The 22,309-nt window shown below is 42.8% G+C and overlaps 1 protein-coding gene across 5 annotated transcripts in view; it reads left to right on the forward strand.

Moving 5' to 3' along the window:
• The window catches only part of GRM7 (glutamate metabotropic receptor 7), a 303,547-nt gene that overhangs the window by 137,275 nt on the left and 143,963 nt on the right, over nucleotides 1-22,309 (forward strand). The window lies entirely within an intron of this gene.

The raw sequence follows: 22,309 nt of genomic DNA on the forward strand, positions 1-22,309 counted from the left end.
GCACTACGCTAGAATTTGCATGTCTCTCTCAACAATATCACAGGATTTTATAGGTTCTTTTGTGAAGTTATAATAACCCAGCGTCCAATGTCTTCATCTGAATTTTTAAACAAAAGCTTACTAAATATGACTTCACTAAGTTCAGTATTCTTATCTGATACATTGCTAGACACACATGGTCATGACTTTTGTGCAAAAATCACTTTATTGGTCTAAAAGACATGCAGATACAAATGATTGATTTTGATTCTCTTCCATTTAGACTGCATGCAAGAGTTGCATGTTCACACACCAACATGCCTTCTATTAAAACCAGAAAGGACTACTCTGCTTTTTTGTCCTTCAATTATATGAAAAAACAAGAAGCTTCCTGCCATCTGAAACGCTTTATCTGAAATAGAATGTTAGTAGCTGAGACTTAAATGTTTTTACGGTTTAAATGCTGACACGCCATAGCCACAGTGGTGCCAATAGCAATAGCGATATAAATACTGTATGAATATACACTTGTTTATCTTCTCAAAGTGCATTTCCAATTCTGTCAGTGTATGTGTAAGAGGGTTTAAGTAGCTTGTGTTTTGAATTCAACTACTATCGTGAACTGCAATATTTTTTTAATGAACTTGAATGATATTATTGAGGACATCTGATAAGTGAGATTAGATGAAGCTTTAAAACATGTTTTTATCAGGGGATGTTAAGAAATATGAGATTGCGTGTTGAAACATAATATCCTTTTTCTGATGTTCCATTTTACTGACTTAAAGGGAGTCATTTGAACCATCATTTTTAGAATTCCATTTATTTATTTAAAAAGAAGTAAACATTTGAAGCACATTCCTACTGCAGGGCGGATGGGAACTCGTACTTCAGTGGAAGTTATCTCTCTAATGACAAAGCAGAATGGGACATAAACCAGTGTAGAGGATTAAACCTCTCACGTCTTTTCCTTGTCCTGACACGGCACTACATCAAATTAATGAGAGTATCTTATACTTTACAGTGTGATGGGGCGATAATGATGTGCAGGTTCAGAAATGGGATTCTGAATGTTAGTTTTTCTTCTCCTGTTCTCAGCAGCATCCATGTGCTTTTTTAGGAATGAAAGCATATTTCAAAAATATTTCATACTGTGCCCCCAGCTCAAAAGAGTTGTCTTAAAAGAAAGACCTTATACTTATTTTAAAAATGGTGGGAGCATTCATTATATAGTTGAAATGTGGTAAAAAAAAAATTCTTTTTCTACACCCATCCTCTGATACATAAGCTCAGTACCTTGAAGTAGAGATTGCATTAGTATTCTCTAAACCCAGTCAGAAGACATGAAAATCTTTGAACTCTGTGTTTGTTGGTTAAAGCAAACAGTAGATCATGTTTCTAAAGTACTGAATAAAGATAAAATAATGATGATAGAATGAAACAGCCTTTTTTTCTAAGAGTCTGTGGGAAGGGAAAGGCTAGAATGTCAATGGTCTTGAGAGATCATGAGGCGTTTTTTAAAAATCGTGTGTTTGGGAATTATTTCCTTGACTTTGTCAAGGACATGATCTCGTGTTGGGAGTGGGTGATGACCATCATCTGACAGTGCCACCAAGCTCTACAGCGGGATGGGGCAGGACGATCCGCCTACCATTTGGCCATGGTCTCATCACTCAATTTTCCTGCTGTCCCAGCATCCTTACGGCGAAGGTCTTCAGGGACACGTACCTGAAGGGTGGCAGGCAGAAGGAATTGTTATCTGAACAGCCTTTGGCTTTGGGGTTTGTCTGGCCAATATCCAGGGAAGACAGATACAGCGCTTAATGTATGTAACGTATACAGTAATTAATGAGTCACCTTAAACTCAAGGTCTGAATTTAGCTTTGGGCCCTGGACCTCCTTTGTGACCATGAACGTGGTTGTTAAAGGGAGATTAGAGTCGTTATTTTTCAGATGCCAAAGCAGCAGCACTTGCAGCTCCACAGGGGACACAGCCAGGGAGTTTCAGCAAATGTGAATTTTTATCCCTTACCTCTGAGAAAGGAGTTCGTACTTTCAGACCATCTCCCTGGCCTGGCTGGTGGTGCGGGCGCTCCCTCGTACAACAGAGATGCCCTGGCTGGGCTGGGGGGTGGCAGAAGCAGCAAAGACTCTGGATAAATGTCGTTGTGTAATTGTGGTCCCAGCCACCCAGCGGCAAAGCGTGACAGTGCCAAATTGCCGTGCAGATCGTCGGCAGGTGCCTGCCTTATTCTTGTAAGTAGAGGGATATAAATGCACCCCCATTTTCCAGAGATGACTAAAGGATGAATACATGACATGGACAAATACAAATGTCCTAGCAGACATATAACTAACCAGCTGAAAAAAACTGATTTTTTTTTTTCTTGTAGAAAATGAATTTTTAACAAAGGAGCTCAGAATTAAATATTTCTGATTTGATATTTGAAAGATAAAAGTGTCCAGTCACAGTAACCTTAACCCTAATAAAAGGCATATGCAAATCAGCCAGCACTTGTAATTATAAAGGATCTACCAAAAAAAAAAAAAAAAATAAGTCTCCTAGGTAGTGTAAGTTTTTTAAGAAAAATTAAAAATGATGAGTGAAAAAGCTGAAGGAACTACTCCAGATTTGCTTCCAAGATCTGTAAATCAGGCAGAAGATTTATATGTTCTGCTGTTCCAGCTGGAATTCTCCTTATCCATCAGATAATTTTAGTATATTGTGAATAGTATTGCTAATTAAAATTTATCATCAAAGTTATTTTAGTTATAACAGAATCATCAAATCCTAGAATGGTTTGAGCTGGAAGGGACCTCGAAGACCCCCCAGGCCCCCCCCCTGCCCCGGGCAGGGCCCCCTTCCCCCAGCCCAGGGGGCTCCCAGCCCCATCCAACCTGGCCTTGAACCCTTCCAGGGAGGGGGCAGCCACGGCTTCTCTGTTTCCAGTGTAACAGAAATGAAGTTTGCATTTAAAAGCTTTACTGAGATGGCCAGAACAGGGATCCTTTACGCCTTTGCCGCTGAGCAATCCCGCAGAACTCACTGGTTACTACAGCCCACAGCACTCCTCTGAAAAAGACCCGGAGCAGCTCTCGTTCCAGGTGACAGCAGCTTTCGGGCTTGATTGGAGGTGGTCAGGAAATTACCATACAAATGATATTTCGCTGAAGATAAAAGCAGACAAATAGCTCGGTGGTAAATATTTTTCATGGGTTTTTAATAAGTGCCTGGATTTCAGTGAGGCATCTTGCTGATGAAAGGTTTTGTCTCGTGTTGTAGATTGTTTGTGTGTCCCAGAGACTCTCCAAACAAGACAAACCAACAGCTTGGTGGTCATTTTTGCATTTTCTGTGTTCCCAAAAAGGAGGAATTTGGGGACCTTTCATCCCCACCCGTGAGAGCAGAACTCCTTCCCCTGCTCCATGGGTTTGAAGAGAAATGGGATTTTTGTAGATCCTTATCTGGTGCTTGCAAACTGCTGTCTTGCCTTTAGTACTCTTTTTTCCTTAGCCTTGTTTCTCTCCAGGTATGATTTTACATCACATATCCACGCGATAATCACCTGCCCTCTAAGTTCCCAGTTTTCAGTAGCAGCTTCTTCATTAATATTTGAAGCATATGATTTTTGCTTGTTATCAGCAATATCCCGGGAGACAGCAAGAAAGACTGTGTAGGAGGGCATTTTAAAAGCTTATCTTTAAACCCATGATGTTTTGTGATTTAAAAATTAAATATGGATTAACAAATGGAGAACTGACACTGTCTAGGGAATCAAGATTGGATGTAGAGGGAAAAAAAGCATGACTCAACAAATTGCTTTATCACAATAAACTTAAGCTATTGGTGTAGATATGCAACTTGAGTAAAGTCAAACTGTTCAAAATACTTAATGGTCAGATATTACCTATGTAACTATGCAGTCAACTTAATTAAAAACATTTATTTCTCCAAAATAAGAAGTTTACAGAACAAATGAAATGAAGCAGATTAAACCAGACTCACTGAAATTATGTTTATATTCTTCTTTTATACTTTTTTTTTTTTTTTTTTTTTTTTTTTTTTTAATGCAGAGAGCATTGCTGTGTTCTGAGAAAGGCATACAAAAGAAAGCTGATTGACTTTTAAAAGGAATTTTTTCAGGAAACTCCCCCTCTGGATAGAGGGCCCGTTCTTGGCCCGGAGCAGCCTCCGACAAGCAGCAGAATGAGCCAAATTAAAACTCAGACTGTTCCCGATCCTTTGTGTTGGTCACTGGCAGGTAGCAAAGCTGCCTCAAGGACAGTGCCTTGCAGTCCTGATCCCTGCTGAGCGACGTACGCCAAAGCCCGAAGCTTTTGTACAAATATGCTTAAGCCCTGCCAGTAGTTGAACATCGCTCAATGAGACTTGCAAGAAGAAGAGTGTTCTTGCACGGCCGGATGCCTGTGCCCATCTGTGTATGGTCTTGCACAGACAGAGAAGCTACTACAGCCCCGCAGGTGGTGCACACATCCGAGTATCTGAATAAACTTCTTCTGGAAGTTTTTGAAAAGAAACAGAAAATAAATGGGAATGGCAGACAGTGGAGTGCTGCTGCTGAACAGTTGAGTTCCCAGCCCCGCGGCTGTTGAGGCCATGGTACCTCTAATCATTACAAGTGTTAGTGCCTTACTTTTACATTTTATCCAAGAAACGGATAAAATTATCTGTAAAGCAATCTGATGTAATTTATTCAGCAGTGACCTGTGCTTTGCTGAGCTAGCACCCTTTATCTTGAGCTGATCCCTTTCGGTTGTCCCCGGCTTGCCCTGGAAGATCACAGCCCAGCTCAGCACGGCCGGACACGGCGGCGAGCTTATGGCTGCTCCTTAAACACCCGGGCTGTGCACCCCAGCACGCAGAGCCGGGTGAGCTGAGGAGCTGCCTCGCTGGTCAAAGAAGAGCCCTTTATCCAAGTCTGTGTAGGGTTATACGTTCCTGCATGAGTGACGGGGAGATTTGGTATGGTTAGCAAATGGCTATAATGGCTTACCTTGATTTTGATGTGCAAAGTTTGAAAAATATCTGTAAATGTTATAACACAGAGATATGAGCCATGAAATGAACTGATGTGTGTGTCAGCTTCGAGAAATAGAATTTTAAATAGAAAATTCAGTGCTCCCTATTCAAATAGATTTGATAGTAAAGCAGCTTTTCTGTGGTGTTAGCATAAGCTTTAAGTGAGTAGGTAGGCATGAAATGCCAGAGAGAAGTTTAATAAAATTGGTGAGCTGTCTCTTCAGTCATTGTTTTGGAATCAGTCTAATCAAGTTCTTCCAATATGCCAAAATATTGGGAAGAATGATTAATTTAAAGCCTTTGAAACTGAGAGGAAAGTTTGAAATTAATTTTCAGTGTTAATTTCTCTTACACGTGGCAGTAGTTTATGTCAAATAAAGATAACATCAGTGATCTTTCTGGTTACAAAATTAATTAAAAATAAAGAAAGTGGATGTATTATGCAAAGTAAAAGTTAACGTCTCTTTTCGTAGAAGTTGCATTGATTTACTGATTTTTGATTTATGTAGTACTCAGATCATGATTTGAATTCCTTCATACAAGTAGTAGGCCTAGTAATTTCAAGAGAAAATATATTGCCCCTGATTACTCATTGCAGATGGAAAGTGTCGAAACTTTTAGCTGGTCCCAACTAGTCCTCCAGCTGGATGAGCCAGCACTGTCTGGGAGAGTTGGTATGGTTTTGCATGGGAGAATTCAGTGGTGTAGTCACATCCTGAAGCAGAGGGATTTAGAATACAAGCAAAAATTCCTCTTCATACTAATTAGTTACACATGTAACTTTCAGCTATCAAGTTGAGCTTTTTATCGCTTAAATTCCCATGAGATACAGTAAATGACAATTGAAATAATGGGCTGCTCAGCAGTGTAGATGTAGGTGCATGTCATGTGGTGTAGGTGGAAGAGTGTGAAATTTGATCTGCATATAATATAAGGAAATTTAATTAAATTTAGACTAATATGACGAGTGCCCCAGCACTGAGGGAAAGGGGCATATTCAGCGTATTAATTTTTTCTTATCCTTTTTTTTCCATGTCTGGCCTTCTGAATTCCAGCTTTGCTAGTGTTTCCTTGCCATGCCAAGGTTCCACAGAAGGTCTAGTGCTAAAACTTTTTTTTGCGGCATAAAAATTGTTTAAAAATGTATTTATATATTGATTTGAGGGTGTGACGTCATTTCTCGCTACCTCAAGTACCAAGGATCAGAAGATAAAAATATTCTGATGCTCCAAATTTCTTGCTGTCAAGTAAATTTCCTAGCTTTTATTCTTTCTCAGGGTACTGCAGGAACCTGTTGCAGCAGAGCACACGCTGTGGCAGGCCTCGGTGCGCAGGGCACTGAATCAGGACCGCAGGAGACAGATCTCAGACAGACTTGACACACAACCCTTCTCCTTCTCGCACAGTGGAAGGTACCCGTGGGAGTCTGCAGGATTGCACCAGTGCAAAGACAATCTCTAAGAGCATACGAATTCTTGATGTTAATAACATTAAGTGCCTATTGCACTGCTCCTGCACTCCTGAGGGATATTCGCTATATTAGGGTAAGATTAATGGGGTCTTTAAAGCATACAGGATGAGCAGTGAGTCTTGACAAACTGTTGGTGCTCGATATTCTCCCCTATGCATTCAATTCCGGAAAATAGAAGCTTTTTTTCATTGCTTGCCACTGGTGCTTAAGAAATGTTCTCTGGAAATGAAGTGTTACCCCAAACCCCTGAAAACTTTGGCTGATGTGTTTGCTGCTATTTTTGTGTACGTTTTCACTTGGTTTCACTCATTTTAATAAGTCACATTTCTGAGTCAGAAAGTCACAAGTTAAGTCACGGGAGCATGCACCGTAAAGTCCTCTGCCCTTCTCCCCTGTGACCCTTTCAGCTGGGTACTTTCAGCACCTCTCAGGATGCCCCCTCTGCAGCCTGAAAGGTTTTGATTTGTGTGTTTGATTCCCATAAGTCCTAACACTTGGGTTTGGGCTTTTCATCGTATGCTGCAAAAGGGAAAACAAGTCTATTTTTCCTTTGTTCTTCCTTCCGTGAAGGAAAAAGATGTTTTCTTCAAAATTGGCTTGCCAAAGATACAGCCATATTACTGCTATAACTCCGCTTGTTGAAAGGAAAATGAAGACTTTAAAGACTCATAATGTTCTTGGAAGCTTTGTAGGGCAGTATGGGGTTTATTGGAGGAATGATTTCTGCAGCAATCACTTTTCTTTCAGTTAACACATTAGGTAGTCTAAATATTGACAAATATTTCATACACCTCTTGAATTCATCATCAAATTAAGAGAAACACATTGTCTTTAACGGGCTGTTCATTGAAAAGCCTCTTTGGAAAACAGTCAATTAAGAGCTTTGTGCTGAAATAACTCAGGTATAACCGTATTCAATTCATCTTCCCAGGTTCCCACGTGAAGCGAATGCAAATGGCCGTAGAGCGGTGGCGGTTCCCAGTTGCTGGGTCAAGCACATTTTTTGCTTATTAAGTTTTTTGTGCTCCTAAACCCACCCGCCCGTATTTGTGGCTTGCCTGGATGGGATTACAGGCGAATTGCAGAGATGAAATGCACTTGCTGGGTAGAGGCCAGGTCTTGAGTCTGTTACAAATGGCATTAAAGTCGCTATTTGAGCTATGGCAGACTCTCATCCGCGAGCGAATGCATTCAGACACTTCAGGAACTGGACCATAACTGCGGTTCAAAGCCTGCAGAGCAAAGCTTTGCTTCCTGGGACTGAGGGTGGTCTTTGCATCACGTCCTTTAGGTTTACTCCACAGCAGCACTCCCACCTCCTCAGTTCTTGGTGGCTGTAGGAGCTGCTGCAGCAGCAGGTCAGAGCCGTGGGTGTAGCTCAGCACGCTACACCCCACCAGCCAGGGCAAGTAAAGAAAGCCCAAACTGAGTGTAAAGGTGTGCAGCAGCTCCTACCCCGCGTTACTCAGTGTTAACTGCTTTTGGAGTCCAAGTTACTCCCTTTTGTGTTGTAGAAAGAACGTGAGCAAGCATTCCCTGTTGACCTCTGCATGCCAACCATGACTAAACAGCCAGATGTCACCACCTCCTCATCTCTTTGGCCGTGGCCTTTCCAGACAGGACCACTCCTGGGGAGCAGGTCCACCCCTGTGCCAGCAGCCTCCTTCCCCGGGTACCTCCTGCCCTTGACCTTTCATTGCTGGGCACTTATTCCCAGCCTCAGGCAGGGGCCGTGGCCCCAGGATTTTCCTGGCTGTACGGCTGAGTTTCACCTCACGCTTGCCTTGTTGGGGCCCCTCTCTCAGCCAGAGTCCCCAGAGCACCTGGCTGAGTTTTGGTCTGTAACTGCGATGCCGCAGCAGTTATTTTACATGAGATAAGGCGCTGCTAGGATGAAATCTGGACTGCCTTCCAGGAGCTTGCTCCTCCTCACTTTTGTGCCTTTTACAACGTTTTGTTGCAGAACTCCATTAAATTGAACTGATTATCCACAGGCAGGGTATGGGGGGGTGGGTTTTGCAATGCTGCAATAGTGTTTTTATTGAACTATATTGCATTTTTAGTACTCATTCGAGAGAGGGTTTTTAAAGCACAGTATTGTACATTAAGACCATTACTCAAATTTGAAGGAGATGAAGATTATGAGAAAGACAAGGAAAGACCAAGGACTTTAAGGAGGTTTTTTTCTATTTTTTATTACCCCCATCCAAAGGCTGGAAACATAACCTATTTAAATAATTCTTAGCTTTGCTGAATTTACATGTTTTGAGTCCTAGAAGACAGTGGTCAGTGTACAAGCTTGCAGTAGCAACCTTGTGTGTAAAACTCTTGAGAGAAAATATGCTGCAGCAAGACTGAGGACTAACCAGACACCCAGATAGGACCTAAGAGAAAAGTTACTTTTTGATATCTCAGTATCCCAACTGTCACCTGCATATCTGATCTAGAGGTGATTTGCTTTCAAGACTCTGGAGAATGCTGTGCTTTTAACAAACGTGTATGTGAATCAGAGCTATATTCCACTGTCACCAAAATGCTATGAAATATGAATGCACATAATATAATGCCAGTTTGCTAATGACACTTAATGAACTTTTCTCTCCATAAAACTAGACCACATGTAGTTAGCTTCTGTTATGATCTCCATCCAGAAGGGACCTGCGATTCTGCAGAGCTGAGGGTTAGTACTGTATGAGCAGCATCACTTAAGAGCTTCAATTAAACTTGGGAAGCAGCAAGCGGAGTGGTGTGTGCTAATTAGAGAGCTGCTCCCCAGAAGAAGGTTGGGGATGGTTGCTGAAGCATACAGAGAGGAGACCTTCTTCCTGCCACAAGTATATAGGAGTAATAAGCAGATCTCCTCTGCCTTCCTTTGGATGAGGCACAAGGAACTGGACGTGACACAAAATGTTATGGAAGCCACCTTCTTTTCCTCTAACCCTCCATGTCCCCAAGCCTGATACCCTGTTTTCTCTTGTTTTCCTACCAAAACATTAGTTGATCCTTCTAGCTAAGACAAGCAAATGCCAAATCCTGTTTGCTTTCGGGTGCTTATCTTAGTAGCTCTGTTCTCTGGCCCCATGTCTCACTTTTTTTCCTCACTAACTCAAAGCCCAGGGGTTCCTATCAGCCTCTTTTCATGTACCTTCTCTATTGTGGAGCCTTTGCAAGGCCGGTGCTGGGATTATGAAAGAATTTTATCATGTTGTAAATGCCGGTCTCTTCTTGGGTGGAAAAATCAGGAAACAGGTTTCCTTCCAGAAGCATGCTTAAAAGATTTCTAATCCTCCCTCCCTTCCCACTGAGATTTGTCACTGTGTCATTGCTGTTCTCTGGATTTCTCATTCTTTGCAGAACTGACAGGTCTTTACTTGCCCTAACAGATACATAACAACCAGAAAATACCATTAACTGAGAGAAGGCTAAAATGCTATGTTACCCCTCCAAGAAAAAATGAATTAGGAACATGGGAACACTCCAAATGGTAGTTAGAAAAGCTTCATCATTAGAGATCATTTTGTGCTTGCAGTTTATAATGATTCACTATCCAGAGGTGGCATCATTATTACTAGGGGGGAAATATCCCTGCAAGAACAGCACAGCACTAAGCAGTCTCCTAAATTACAGTGTGGAGCTCCAAGAGGCAGTTCAGACAACTAAAACCATGTCACAGAGCACAGGATTCTTTAGTGTGTGTGAAGGTTGCAGGAAATTGCTTTTTGCACGGGAGCCAAAGCAGCCTCGGAAGGTATTGTTTGTGAGCAGCCTTGCATTTGGGCATTTTGGGAAGCAAGCAAACAACAGGCAATTAGGAGGGAGTGAGCGTGGCTGCCCACTGCCCACCCTGCTTGGGTGCCAGTTCCACGGCAGGTAACAGCTCTGGTTTTCATTTGCCTTAATGGCTCAGAGCCTCAGCCGGAGAAACTCAGGTTCGACTGCGCGCATCTCAATCCTAGCGCTTCTTTATAGGAAAACAGGGGATGGTTTGTCGGTTTATTTCTTTCTTGAGTCCCCAGACTTTTTGTTTTCAGGGGGTGGCCTTGCTAGGGCACCTTCTCTCGGGGTTCTGGCATCACATGCCACTGGCTGAGCTCAAGAAAACCTTCCTCCCACGGTGAGGCCAGGGGCTTTTTCCGCGGCATCGGCAAGGCTGTCGTCCTGGACTGCTTCCTTGGGTTCTCCTTGCAAATACCAGTTTAGGACTCCACGTTTGCCAGTTTTGAGGATTTATGAACCAGTTGCAAGGCAAAGACACTTGGCTGGTGTTTTGTGTTGAGCATAGTTCTAATTTGTAGCACTGCTTGGCTCTCCGTTATGCTTTTAAACATGGTATTTTTGGTGCTTTGTTTCTGTCTCTACCCGCAGCCAGAGATTTTACCGCCTACAGTTGTTCCTAAAGAAACTGTGTTTTATAAAGTGTTCTGACACTATTTCTGAGAACTTTGCCTTTGTTATTTTTATGCACAACACTAGGAGCCGGTCTTAGTCTGACTAAATCAGACTTAAAAGGCATAGGGAGGCTTGCCTTATTTTGGGATTCGCGCCGTACGGGATCATACCGAGCATTTTGCACGGCTGCGGTTGTTCATCCCACAGGTCGGCAGATACTCCCGGGACTTCCTTACAGACCTTTCATCGTTTGCCTTTCAACTTCACCGTGGGTCTGAATTTGGAGCCTCTCTTCTCTATTTGATAGCAGGCTCTTCCCGTTGGGAATAGGCACATGGCAAAATTCAAAACATAAATAATGTTATTTAGCGGAGAACCTGCCTGCTCAGACTCCAGCCCTGGGAGTTGGTTCAGAGCAGCCGTTACCGCCTTTTAGAGGCTTTGCAGAGCGGTCCTCATCCAGGCAGGGTCATTTAAGCACTGCTGCCATGAAGCTGTAACAATAAAAGTGCTTTAAATGTTTAAAACAGAGGCGGAAATTTTATTTTATATTTTTTTTTTTTTTCTACGTGGTTACGCTGTATGGCTCAAATGCCCTTTTTTGTAGTACAGATTGTAGGAAGCCGATAAATCTGCCACAAACACCCAGGCTGAGTCTGTTCCCAAACACTTTGGAGCGTTGCAGTGTGAGCAAACGTGAGTTCCTGAGCACGGGTGACTGGTGATCTATCAGGATATGCACGTTTTCTTTATTTTCTGTCTAGCGAACAGAGCTTTTCTAAATCTTTGAAAATTATGATCTTATACCATTCTTATAATTGAATTTAGTGTTCCAGAGAGAGTCTTAATTTTTTGGATATCGCTGGAGTTTAACTGCCATAATAAAGGACAATTTTTGAGGTGATAAAATGCACTAGGAATGTCATTATATATGCAGCAAAGCTATGACACAATGGAATTGAACATTAATTAATAACATACTAGAAATATTAGTCTTCTGTGTCAGTTTAAGTCTCCTGTTCTTTAGTTGTGATGAGGTCTAACGTGAAAAAATGAGACACAGGCTTAGCAAAACTAAAATTTTAAAATGTTTCCTTGGAATCTTAATGTATAGAAAGTTTCTAAGTTAAAGCTGTTGCATATCCACAAGGATGCTTTTCCTTGGATAAATTGTTGTAGTTTCATGTTTTAATGTAATTTTATTATCCGTGCACATTTTATTTTTACAATTGAATTATGATACTATGGAGATGTAATTTAAGTTGTAGCCCATCTGCACACCAGTGCAGCTGTAAACTTCTTTTACTGTCATAGACAAGAACTTCATAATTCTTGGTAAATAGGATATTAACTATTTCTAGTAAAGAAACAAAAGTCTGATCCAGAGCCTCATTAGAACTTCAAGTTTAGACATAAAGACCCAACTGTCATTTCTGGATCTCTCTATATATATCAGGTGTTTTTACTTGGAAATTCTGTTTTTTTTATTTATTTCTTGAGGATTCTGCATGCTCTGTGCCGATTTAGCCTCCTCATTTTTTGGTGTTTTTTTTGTTTTGTTTTGTTTTGTTTTGTTTTGTTTTGTTTTTCCTTGAAATATGGTAACTCCTGAATTTTCCATTTTCTAGATCTGTATTTGTGCTGGGTGGAGTTGTGACTATGTTAGCCCAGCAAATGCAAGCAGAATGAAGTCCAGACAGATTTCTCCAAATATGCTTGGGTCTATTCTAATTTGGGGACTCAGAATAAACTAATTTCTTTCCATTTCTGGCTGGCTAGAATAGCAGGAACTTTTCTAACAGTGAACTGATTTCCATAGATTTGCACAGCATCTGCCAGAGCTGGCATTTATTTTGCTAGCTTGGTTTACTGTGAATTTATAGGTTCAGGAATGGGACTGGAAATTTTCCTACACTATATTAACTTACTGAAAATCTTCCTACACTATATTAACTTACGGAAAATCTCCTTTCTTGCGTGAAGCTGATGACAGGTCCTATAAAGTGGACATTGGGGGGTTTATTCTCTTTTTTATTTACAACAATAAATGCGAATTCCCACATATAACAGAGAATCACCTTATAACCCCTACCTGACACGCAGGCTCCAGCTGCATAACGTTCACTCTTCTTTAAAGCAAACGTGTGAGTCAGGTATTGACTTTCCAGTGATTGTTCTTTGAAGATTATGTGGCTTTTGTGTCATTCGTTTGAATAACTCTCTTTTACTGGTGAGGAGTTTGACGGCAAGCAAGCTGGCAGGCCTGGCTGTATTTCAAGAACATGAAGTAATCTTTATCATTCCAGTTCCTTCAGGGTGTAATTCTGCTTTATCAGGGAAATATCCTCAATTGTGACATCAGGGTTTTCACATGGGGTGAATACTGACTTCTTTAAACTCAGTCTTCAGTGTTACTGCCACTGGTTTCTTTATCTTCTACAGAATATTTGAGGTTTAGAAGTAAAATTCATTGCAGCTAATAAATTGTATACTCAGGATATATAAGTATGTGCCAAAACACAGCAGTCACATATAAAATGTACAACAAAATGAAAAAAATACTATATGCCTTTGATGTTTATTTTGCTTCTTCCCCAATTAGTTCCTCTCCTTTGGGCTCTCACAATCTTGTGTCAAACTGTCTGATTTATTTCCCTCCTGTGCAACGTGGGTTCCCTGCTTGCTGGATTCCTTCTGCGGAGCTTTCAGTGCAGGGCTTTGCCAGGCACCCCCCGTCCCTTGGCAGGGGCACCACGGGACCGCACCGCCTCCCCAGCGGGTTTCTTTCAGGAGGGTGTCAGAACTCTTCAGCGCTTGAGTTGTTATTTTTTTGTTTAGATTTTACAAAAATCTGTCCTTACCCTGACCTTTTCTTGCCCTTCCCAACAAACCTTCCTTAAGATCCCAGTGTTAGGGTGTTTTCTGTGCTGGTGTGCGGTGAGAAAGGTCTTCAAGTCCCCGCCAGTGGAGGGAGAAGCTGTGTCATGCCGTGCCAAGCTGTGCTGAGCTGTGTCGAGGCCGAGCCATGCCATGCTGTGCTGAGCCACATCGTGCCGTTCCAAGGTGAGCCATGCTGTGCCATGCCGTGCTGAGCTGTGCCATGCTGAGCTGAGCAATGCCCTGCCATCCTGTGCCATTCAGAGCCATTCCGAGCCGTTCTGTGCCACTCTGAGCCATTCTGAGCTGAGCAATGCCCTGCCATCTTGTGCCATTCAGAGCCATTCCGAGCCGTTCTGTGCCACTCTGAGCCATTTTGAGCCATTCTGTGCCATTCTGTGCCACTTTGTGCCACTCTGGGCCACTCTGGGCCATTCTGTGCCATTCTGAGCCATTCTGAGCCATTCCAGGCCATCCTGTGCCATTCTGAGCCATTCTGAGCCATTCTGAGCCATCCTGTGCTGTTCTGAGCCATTCCAAGCCATTCTGTCTGAGCCATTCTGGGTCATTCTGGGTCATTCTGAGCCATTCTGAGCCATTCTGGGCCATTCCGAGCCATTCTGGGCCATTCCGAGCCATTCTGTCTGAGCCATTCTGGGCCATTCCGAGCCATTCTGAGCCATTCTGGGCCATTCTGGGCCATTCTGAGCCATTCTGAGCCATGCCAAGCCATGCCAAGCCATGCCAGGCTGCCTCTCAGCACTGGGGCATCAGGGACAGGCCACCCTCCAAGGAGCGAGGAAGAAAAAGAGTGGAGGAGAATCCATAAGCCTCCCCCAGGCAAACCAGGGATGGGGGGGTCGCAGTAGCTGCAGGGTCAGCTTTTCCTCGGTACGAAACCGAACAAATGCCAGACCTTGTAATTACCCTGAAAGCAGCCTTGTGAGCGTGAGGAACCCATGGAGCGGGGGGAGAAAAGTCTTTAAAAGCAATCAGCTGCTCTCTTTCAAAGCCACGCGAGCCCATTGCTTTGTGTGTTGTTCCCATAATTGTAATAAACATCCAGGAGGCAGCTTTCGGCAGCTGCTAATTTTAAAGTAACGTATTAATCAAATTAATTGAGAGTTTCTTTTAATAATTAGTAACAGCAAACATAACTTTCTGAAGCGATGTTTTCAGTATTGATAAAAGTGATTGCCCAAAAAAGAGTATCTCTGTAGATAAATCATCTGAAAAAGTGTTAAATTGTCTCTTTTGCTACCTGATAATCCAATTAAGTGGTGATAAGAAAAATAGCTCTTGGAGAATTTCAGGGAAGCAGAATAATGTACTTAGTGCTGTACTAGAATCAAAATACCTCATAATCATGGGTATCCATGGATACTGGAGCAACACTTTGATTACTAGATACATCCATTACCCTTAAATACCAGAGTTAGGTGTTTAATGCCCCGAACAATTTAATGCATGACTGCTTGAACTTGCACAGAGAATTCTCCTGAGGCTTTGCCTTTCAGAGGCACAGCACAGAATCTGTCAGCAGGCGAAAGGAAGGCAGCTATGATATTTTTAAGACTCTCTGTCTTCTTCCAAGTTCCTGTGTGCTTTGCAACTGCTGCCACCCAGATGGCTCCAATTGCCCGCCTGTCCTCGAGCTGCCTGGAACTGGAGCATTATGTGATGTGGCCCGATCTCCATCCCACGTCTATGACATATGAGTGGGATTCCCGTGAAAAAAAGCCGTATGATAATCTTTTACAGTGCTTGTGCTGTTGGGACGCGCTCCGCAGCGAACGGATGGGTTCGATGTTGGTCTCTACGGCACCAGAGATTTATCACGGGCAAGATGAGGATGTTGGTTATTGCACGGTGCTGGATCTGTCAGGGGGTTGAGGCCACAATTCCTCCACCAGAGTTTTGACTTCGCCATTTGTTTTGCAGAGGGGGAATGGGAATGCTGGAGTAAAGCCTCCTCTGCACCGAAGCTGTTGTGGGTTGTGAAGGCAGCCCAGGAGAGGGGCACATGGGGCTCTCACTCGTGTGCCCTGAGCAGGGTTCCCTGTCACCAGCTTGGCTTTGTCCTTTCCATTGCACGAAGGGATCCAGTCCTCTTTCCTAGTGTTGACAGTGAGAAAATAAAATGCAAAAGGGAAGGAGTAAAATTGGCATTTAAAAAGCGCATTGAAATGAGCCTTGGAGGTATGATTGTTTAACCATGATTTTGTGGTAGTGGCTCCAGCACCTTCCTGGGGTTGGGCATCTGAGCAGGCTGCACAAGGTGGGTGTTTCGGTGTCTGCTTCTGCCCCTGGAGTGTGGTGGGGCAGGGCTTGCCACCTGCACTTGGCCAACCATGCAGCACCGCGTGCTTTTACAATGTGAAAATGCTGTATGATTCAAGGGGTTGAAGGTAGGAAAAGTGTGAGCAGAAGCTTTTCACTTTTTCATCTTTTGTAAAGATTGCTGGGTTCGTTACTTTATGTTCTTCTTTTTTTTTCCTGCTTATTTTGTACTCACAAAATGTCTTTTATATTATCAGAGTCCAAAACCAACTTTCTTGAATGTCTCACTACAAGTTTTCATAACAAAACATTTTTTTAGAGGATACTGGTGAGGCAGAATCTCACATACGTATTCTGCTGGAAAGGGGAAGAGGAGGAAAGCTGTCATCCTATGTAGGCAGGGAAGGAATGGGTTTAGTCCATTGTTCCTGACAGTAATTTAACAAACTGAATCCTTCCTATTTTGCTAAAAGTAAAATCAGGAAGCCAAGAAACAGATGTTGGATCATCCCACTAGTTGCACAACCCGTCCTTTTCAGTCTACCTTTGCTAACCTACCCATCTTGTGTTTTTCTGATCACCTTTACTGCTCTTTCTTTCACTGAGCTTCAGTACTGTTTTCTTCTGTTTCCAACTGAATAGCAATTTTCTGCAGAAAAGGACAAAAAAAATGTGGCCAATACTAATTTCAGGGGGAAATATGATTTCATGCTTCCTAAATCTATTTGTAAACCAAGACTAAATTCAGGCTGTGGCTTTGGTTGGAGAGAGTCGGGGAGGAACATGAGGAGGGCCGTACGTCACCAACAGGTCCCGCTGCTCCCGCCAGCTCGGGGACTGCCGCGCTCGTGCGGGAGAGCTGGGCTCCCCTCTTGTACCTGAGAGCAATTTGCCCGCTGTGCATGGTGGCTTTGATCTTGGGTTTGACGCTGTTCTTTGACTGAAAATTAGCATCTCCTGTTCCAGTTGGGGGTGGTGCAGCTCGGCAGACGGATGCGGGCACTGTGCCCGGGTTTCGTAGGCGACGGTGGGGTCAGGGCACTGGGAAGTCGGAGGTCTGAGTTCAAGGACAAACCCCACATTTTTGGATGACTGTTTTAATCACTGTGTGGGAGGGAGACACCATAATCTCCTGTGTAGCAATTCATTTATTTCCTCCTACAGGTCCCTAATAATTACTGATTCCAATTCATATTAATTGGAGATTTTTGTTTTAGGTAAAACTAATTGCATGGCTTTTTAATTTAATGAAGAAGACTGAAGTTCTAGCAACAACAAAAAATTATAGTTTGATCTGTAAATTTTCTTTTTCAGTCTGGCAGCCAAAACAAAAAAATGTCAGGTATTTGTACATCCATAATTGCCAGCATCCTGAGCAATATCTTAAGATACATATCCTCTGTCTCCAGCATCGCTTAATTATAACTTCTCCAGAATCATATGAGAAAGTAGGGGCCATTATAAGGATCAAAGTGAAACTGAAGAAGGTTCTCTTTGTGAAAAGATTAACTAGAAATGGCATTTCTTGAGACACAAATTCAACTAAAATGAGTCTTGTCAGTGACTTAATGAAGTTCAGAGGGCTCTTCTACTGGAAATAAAATGCGGAGGAAAAATTGTTTTTCACCAGCCGGGGAGGAAGGACCCAACTTCACTTTGCATTTTGTTTGTTTGCCAAAAAAAAAAGCTGGAGGTGCTGTTAATTTTGGTTGAAATGTTAGCATTTCTGTATTTTCTCAGAGTGCTGCCAGTGGTTGCAGTGTGGGGAATTTTAATGCTGGGAACAATCCCAAACAATCGGGTCAGTTTGCCAAAGTGGCACAAACCACTGGGAAAACTAGAAGCTTGTAAAACCAAATAATTTTCAAGTTATTGTTTGAGGAGATGGTTTGCCTTGTTGTCTTATCATTTTCATAGATTATTGTGCGTTTTCACGGTTTACTTGGACAAAGGCGCATCTGGAAAAGCTGAACCTACCAGGTCTGCTCCTGGTGTTCCCATCCCGGATTTGATGTTATTACAGATACATTTGCTGGCAGCAGGGAAGGATGAAAAAGATGCCAATGTTAGACTTCTATACATAGCCTAGAAGAGAAAGGATATTGTTTCAAGGGTAGAGTGGTATAGAACTGACTGCCTCGTCGTCGCTGTTTTGACCACATTTCATACACTGATTCCTGTGAGCTTCTAAAATTCCACCGTTAAAGGAGTTAAACATTTGCTTGCAGAATTGCCTGAATGGTGCATCTTACATATACCGCAGTTCAGAACTCTTTTATTCATCTCCAGTTCCCCAACTTTGGACACTTTTAAGATTCAGCTGGACAGGGTGCTGGGTCATCTTGTCTAGACCGGGCGTTTGCCAAGAAAGGTTGGACCAGCTGCTCCTCAACATCCCTCCCAACCTGGGATTCTGTGGTTCTATGGATATCCATTATCTTTGTAACGGCCTTTGCACCTGGCTGCAGAATCTCGGTTAGTTCCCTGCTCTCTTCACTCGGTAGGCAGAAATACTTGCAGCAAACGACAGGAACTCTCTGTATCCAGCTGGTTCAAAGCGTGGTGCTGCTGGTGGGAGCAGTCCCGGGGTGCCTGGGAGGCTCCTGGTGCCGTGCAGCCAGGGGATGTGCAGAGCAGCCCCGTCTCAGTCGCAGGGTGCAGCGACTCCCAGGCTGCCATTAATTGCCACAGCAGTTTGTAGCTAGTTAGAGCATTTGTCACTTCTCCAGTCCGTCAGGGGTAATATATTACTGCAGAAATCCTGTGACAAAATCCTTAATTTGCAACTTTTACATTTTTACCGCTTAATTCGCTTGGAGGTTTTTACCTCGGGAGTACTGTGAATTAACCTTACTGTTTACCTGTGTGCATGTTTCCTATTGTATTAAGAATGCAAAGTGAGAATATGAAAGTTAAACTTATTCCATATCTGTCATTTGGACAATACACACCCATTTCCTTTGGCATCTGTTATTGCTAAGGCATGAAAAATGACGTGTGCCTCTGCCTGCCATGAGGTCCTCTGCGGAGATCAAAACACTTTTATTCAAGCTTATAAGCTTGGATGTAGGCAGAAGCTAATGTGAGTGGTGTAGTCGGGTGGCTGGGATGGATCACCCTGCTGCTACAATAAGAGCTTGTACTCTGATGTCAAATGCTGGCCGGTGTGGACTTGAGAAAAACAAAGCAAATAAGAAAATAATACATGTTGACCCGTTTTGGTGTCTGGGAGCACATATTAGTCAATTTGTAATAGTGTCACTTTCCTGGAGGAGACACTAGCAGTTTAAAATCAGAATATCCATCAACGTGTCTGAATTGTATTATCTGGTCCTTGGTCCTCTTACATCTTACTTCTCTGCCTATTTTATTTGCCCTTGATCTGCCTAGTATGGCTCTAGCTGTTTCTGTTCCTAATGCTGCTTCAGAGTGTGCTTGCAAATGCTGGTCTCTCCTGCTGCTGTTTTATTGAAAGTATGATAGCTACCATACTGTAGATAAAATATTTGGGGTTTAATCATTGGTATTTACCCTTTATCCATAATTCCTGCTTACCATTTACCCATATAATACCTTTGTGCCAGAGATGGCATCCTGGCTATAAGAGCAGCTCTCCATCTAGCTCAAGGCCAAATGCGTAGTGGCTGACCACAGCACGCTTACCGTAACTGTCGTGTTAAAAAAGGGGCTCTATTTTTTCCCTTCACCAGTGGACAGAAGAGAAACTAAGAGCTGACCTCCCAAAAGTAGTAGAAAACTCTGTATCACAAAGAGGACCTGAAATCTGCCCTCCCAAATTCCAAACTGTTTCCTTTCTCCACCCTGGGTCCTCTTTTCTTTAGAAAACCCATGGAAATTACATACTTTGAAGCTGTACATTGCATTAGAGGCTTTTTTCCTCTCTATTGAGAGCCTGGCCACAGCTGTCTCTCTGTCCAAAGATGCTCGGTTCAGCTGTAATCATTATCAACTATAATAAGATTTTTGGCTTCTCCATCCAGGCAATAGAGATTGCATGACCCACACAATAGGTGTAATTATTGTCAGGGTGGGTTGCTGAGCTAGCAGCCTTCCCAACAATTTTAGCCGTTTTTCCAAGCACTTAAATCATGTAGGTCACAGTGTCTTACTATTAAATACTGATTTTTTTAATAATAGTTTTCCAGCAACAATGTGTCACCTGTCCTGGGGAGGGGGTGTGTGTCTTTTTTTCCACTGGACACAATGATTCTTTAATGCAGATAGACCCTTAACTACAGAAATATTGCTGTCATGGGTTCCAGGCCTGAGACCCTTTTGCTTCTGTTTGTCTCTCCACACTGTGGAAAGCTGTGAAGGATTGCGAAGGATCTTCACAACAGCTTCAGATGTGTCTAAATAATGGCTCCATCCAGTATGCAAAAGCCCTTTGGTCTTGACACAATGAAATATATCTTCTCCTGTTCTGCTGTGTCAAAGTGGGAGCCTCTTGAAAGGATACTGTGGAGGGACTGCATAAATTTTCAAGTGACAAATCTTGGAGCTTTGTCTGTGGGTTGGGGTTTTTTTGTGGGTTTTTTTTTTTTTTTGTGTGTGTTTTTTTTTTTTCTTTTCTCTAAATGAATTCTTCAAAGTTGCCACGTTCTTATTGAAGGAGAGGAATCAGAGTCTCTCGTGGGAGATTCGAAGTAGCTGGACTTGGCGTGATGAAGTGCCAGGGAGGGCACAGGTACTTTCCAGGAGCAGCTAAAAACTTTAAATTCTCCTTAGGCGTGATGCCAGGGGGAGAGATTTTTCCCAACAGAGGCACAGGGATGGCTTCCCTTGGTTTCCCGCAGGTGCCCTGCGCTTGGGCGATGCCTTGGCCCTGCCCGCGGAGCAGGGGGATCAGCCTGGGGGTTGTGCTTTTAACAACCGCCTTGCAAACCCTGCCAAGGTGGGCGTTTCAGGAGAGCTGGGTGACTCTGCTCATGGCTTTGGGTTGATTTCATCTAGTTTTGACTGGGGGGGGGGGGGAATAAAAAGAGCATTTAAAAACGTTTAAGGTTTTTGAGCTTACTAGCAATGAGAGTTCCTTTCCCCATTTGAAAATTAAGTTTACTTTTAACAATCAGTATTGTTTTCTAAGTTAAAAAAAAAAAAATCAGGTTGCAATGATTTCAGGTTGTAATAATTGTAAAACAAGGGAGAAAAAAAACATTCTGTGTGACTCAGAGAACAACTTGGGGGTTATTATTCTGTTTTATTCTTTCTCAACCCTTCCTTTTCACCATTTTATTTCTTCCCACCGAAACCAATCTTTTTTTCCCTGGAGTTTTTGGATCAGCTAGCACCAACAGAACTGGCCTGACTTCGGGTAAGCTGAGACTCTGTGTCTCAGCTCCTCTACATCCAAAATAAGGAAAAAATGATCCCGCCTGACTTTGTAAGGTGCCCAGAGGTCTGCAGAAGAGCCACATTTCGCCGTTTTCAAACCACCTGCTGGGTCTCCGCGTTCCAGGGTTTTCCTCCAGGTGTCTGTGTGTCCGCCTCGCCGTGCTTTTGGGGTGATTATCTTCTCCTTGGGCAGGATGGAGGCGGGTAGCGTGTGCTGACGGGGGATAAGCCAGCTCCTCTGCTCTTTCCCTGAGAGCACCTTCCCCGTTACTTCATTTCACAGTACTTTTCAATCTGCATTTTAAAGTATTTCTGCGTATATCTCCTCTGCCCTGCTGTCTTTTAATTAACTCATCCTCACTGATGTTTCCTGTTACGCATCTCGGATACTTTATTATTTAACACACTGTGCAGTATACTGAGGAAGTTGGTATCTAAGATGTCATAAAACATGGAAGTGTTTATCGCTGAGAAACAAAATAATTAAGGTGAAGGTTGTGTTTTCATCTGCCAACGATGACAAGCAGAATGTCACTGGAGATGTGATTTTTTTTTTTTTTTTTTTCCCCTTAAACAAGACATAAAACTGTAAAATGTGAAGTGTGCTAGAAGTCAGTATTCCTTTGGTACAGATGTATTTATCACTATTACTGTGTTGATACTATTTTCACAATGTTTCCTGGCTGTGGATGAGAAGTCCAGTTCACAGACATGTACTTTATCATGAGGTTTCAATTGCTTGGGCCTCTCCATCCCGTTTGGTGATGGGCATTTGAATGCGTAAGGATTCTCTTGAACAATCTTTGCTTTGCCAATATCTCAACTCCTTTGCTGTTCCTCTTCCAGATAAGTTCTTTCAGTGGAAGCGTTTTCCCTCAATATCCTTCAACTGTCAAAATGAAAAACAATCTCAGCTC

Source organism: Tyto alba, unplaced genomic scaffold (assembly GCF_018691265.1).
Source record: "Tyto alba isolate M040663 unplaced genomic scaffold, T.alba_DEE_v4.0 Super-Scaffold_3, whole genome shotgun sequence".
Classification (NCBI taxonomy): domain Eukaryota; kingdom Metazoa; phylum Chordata; class Aves; order Strigiformes; family Tytonidae; genus Tyto; species Tyto alba.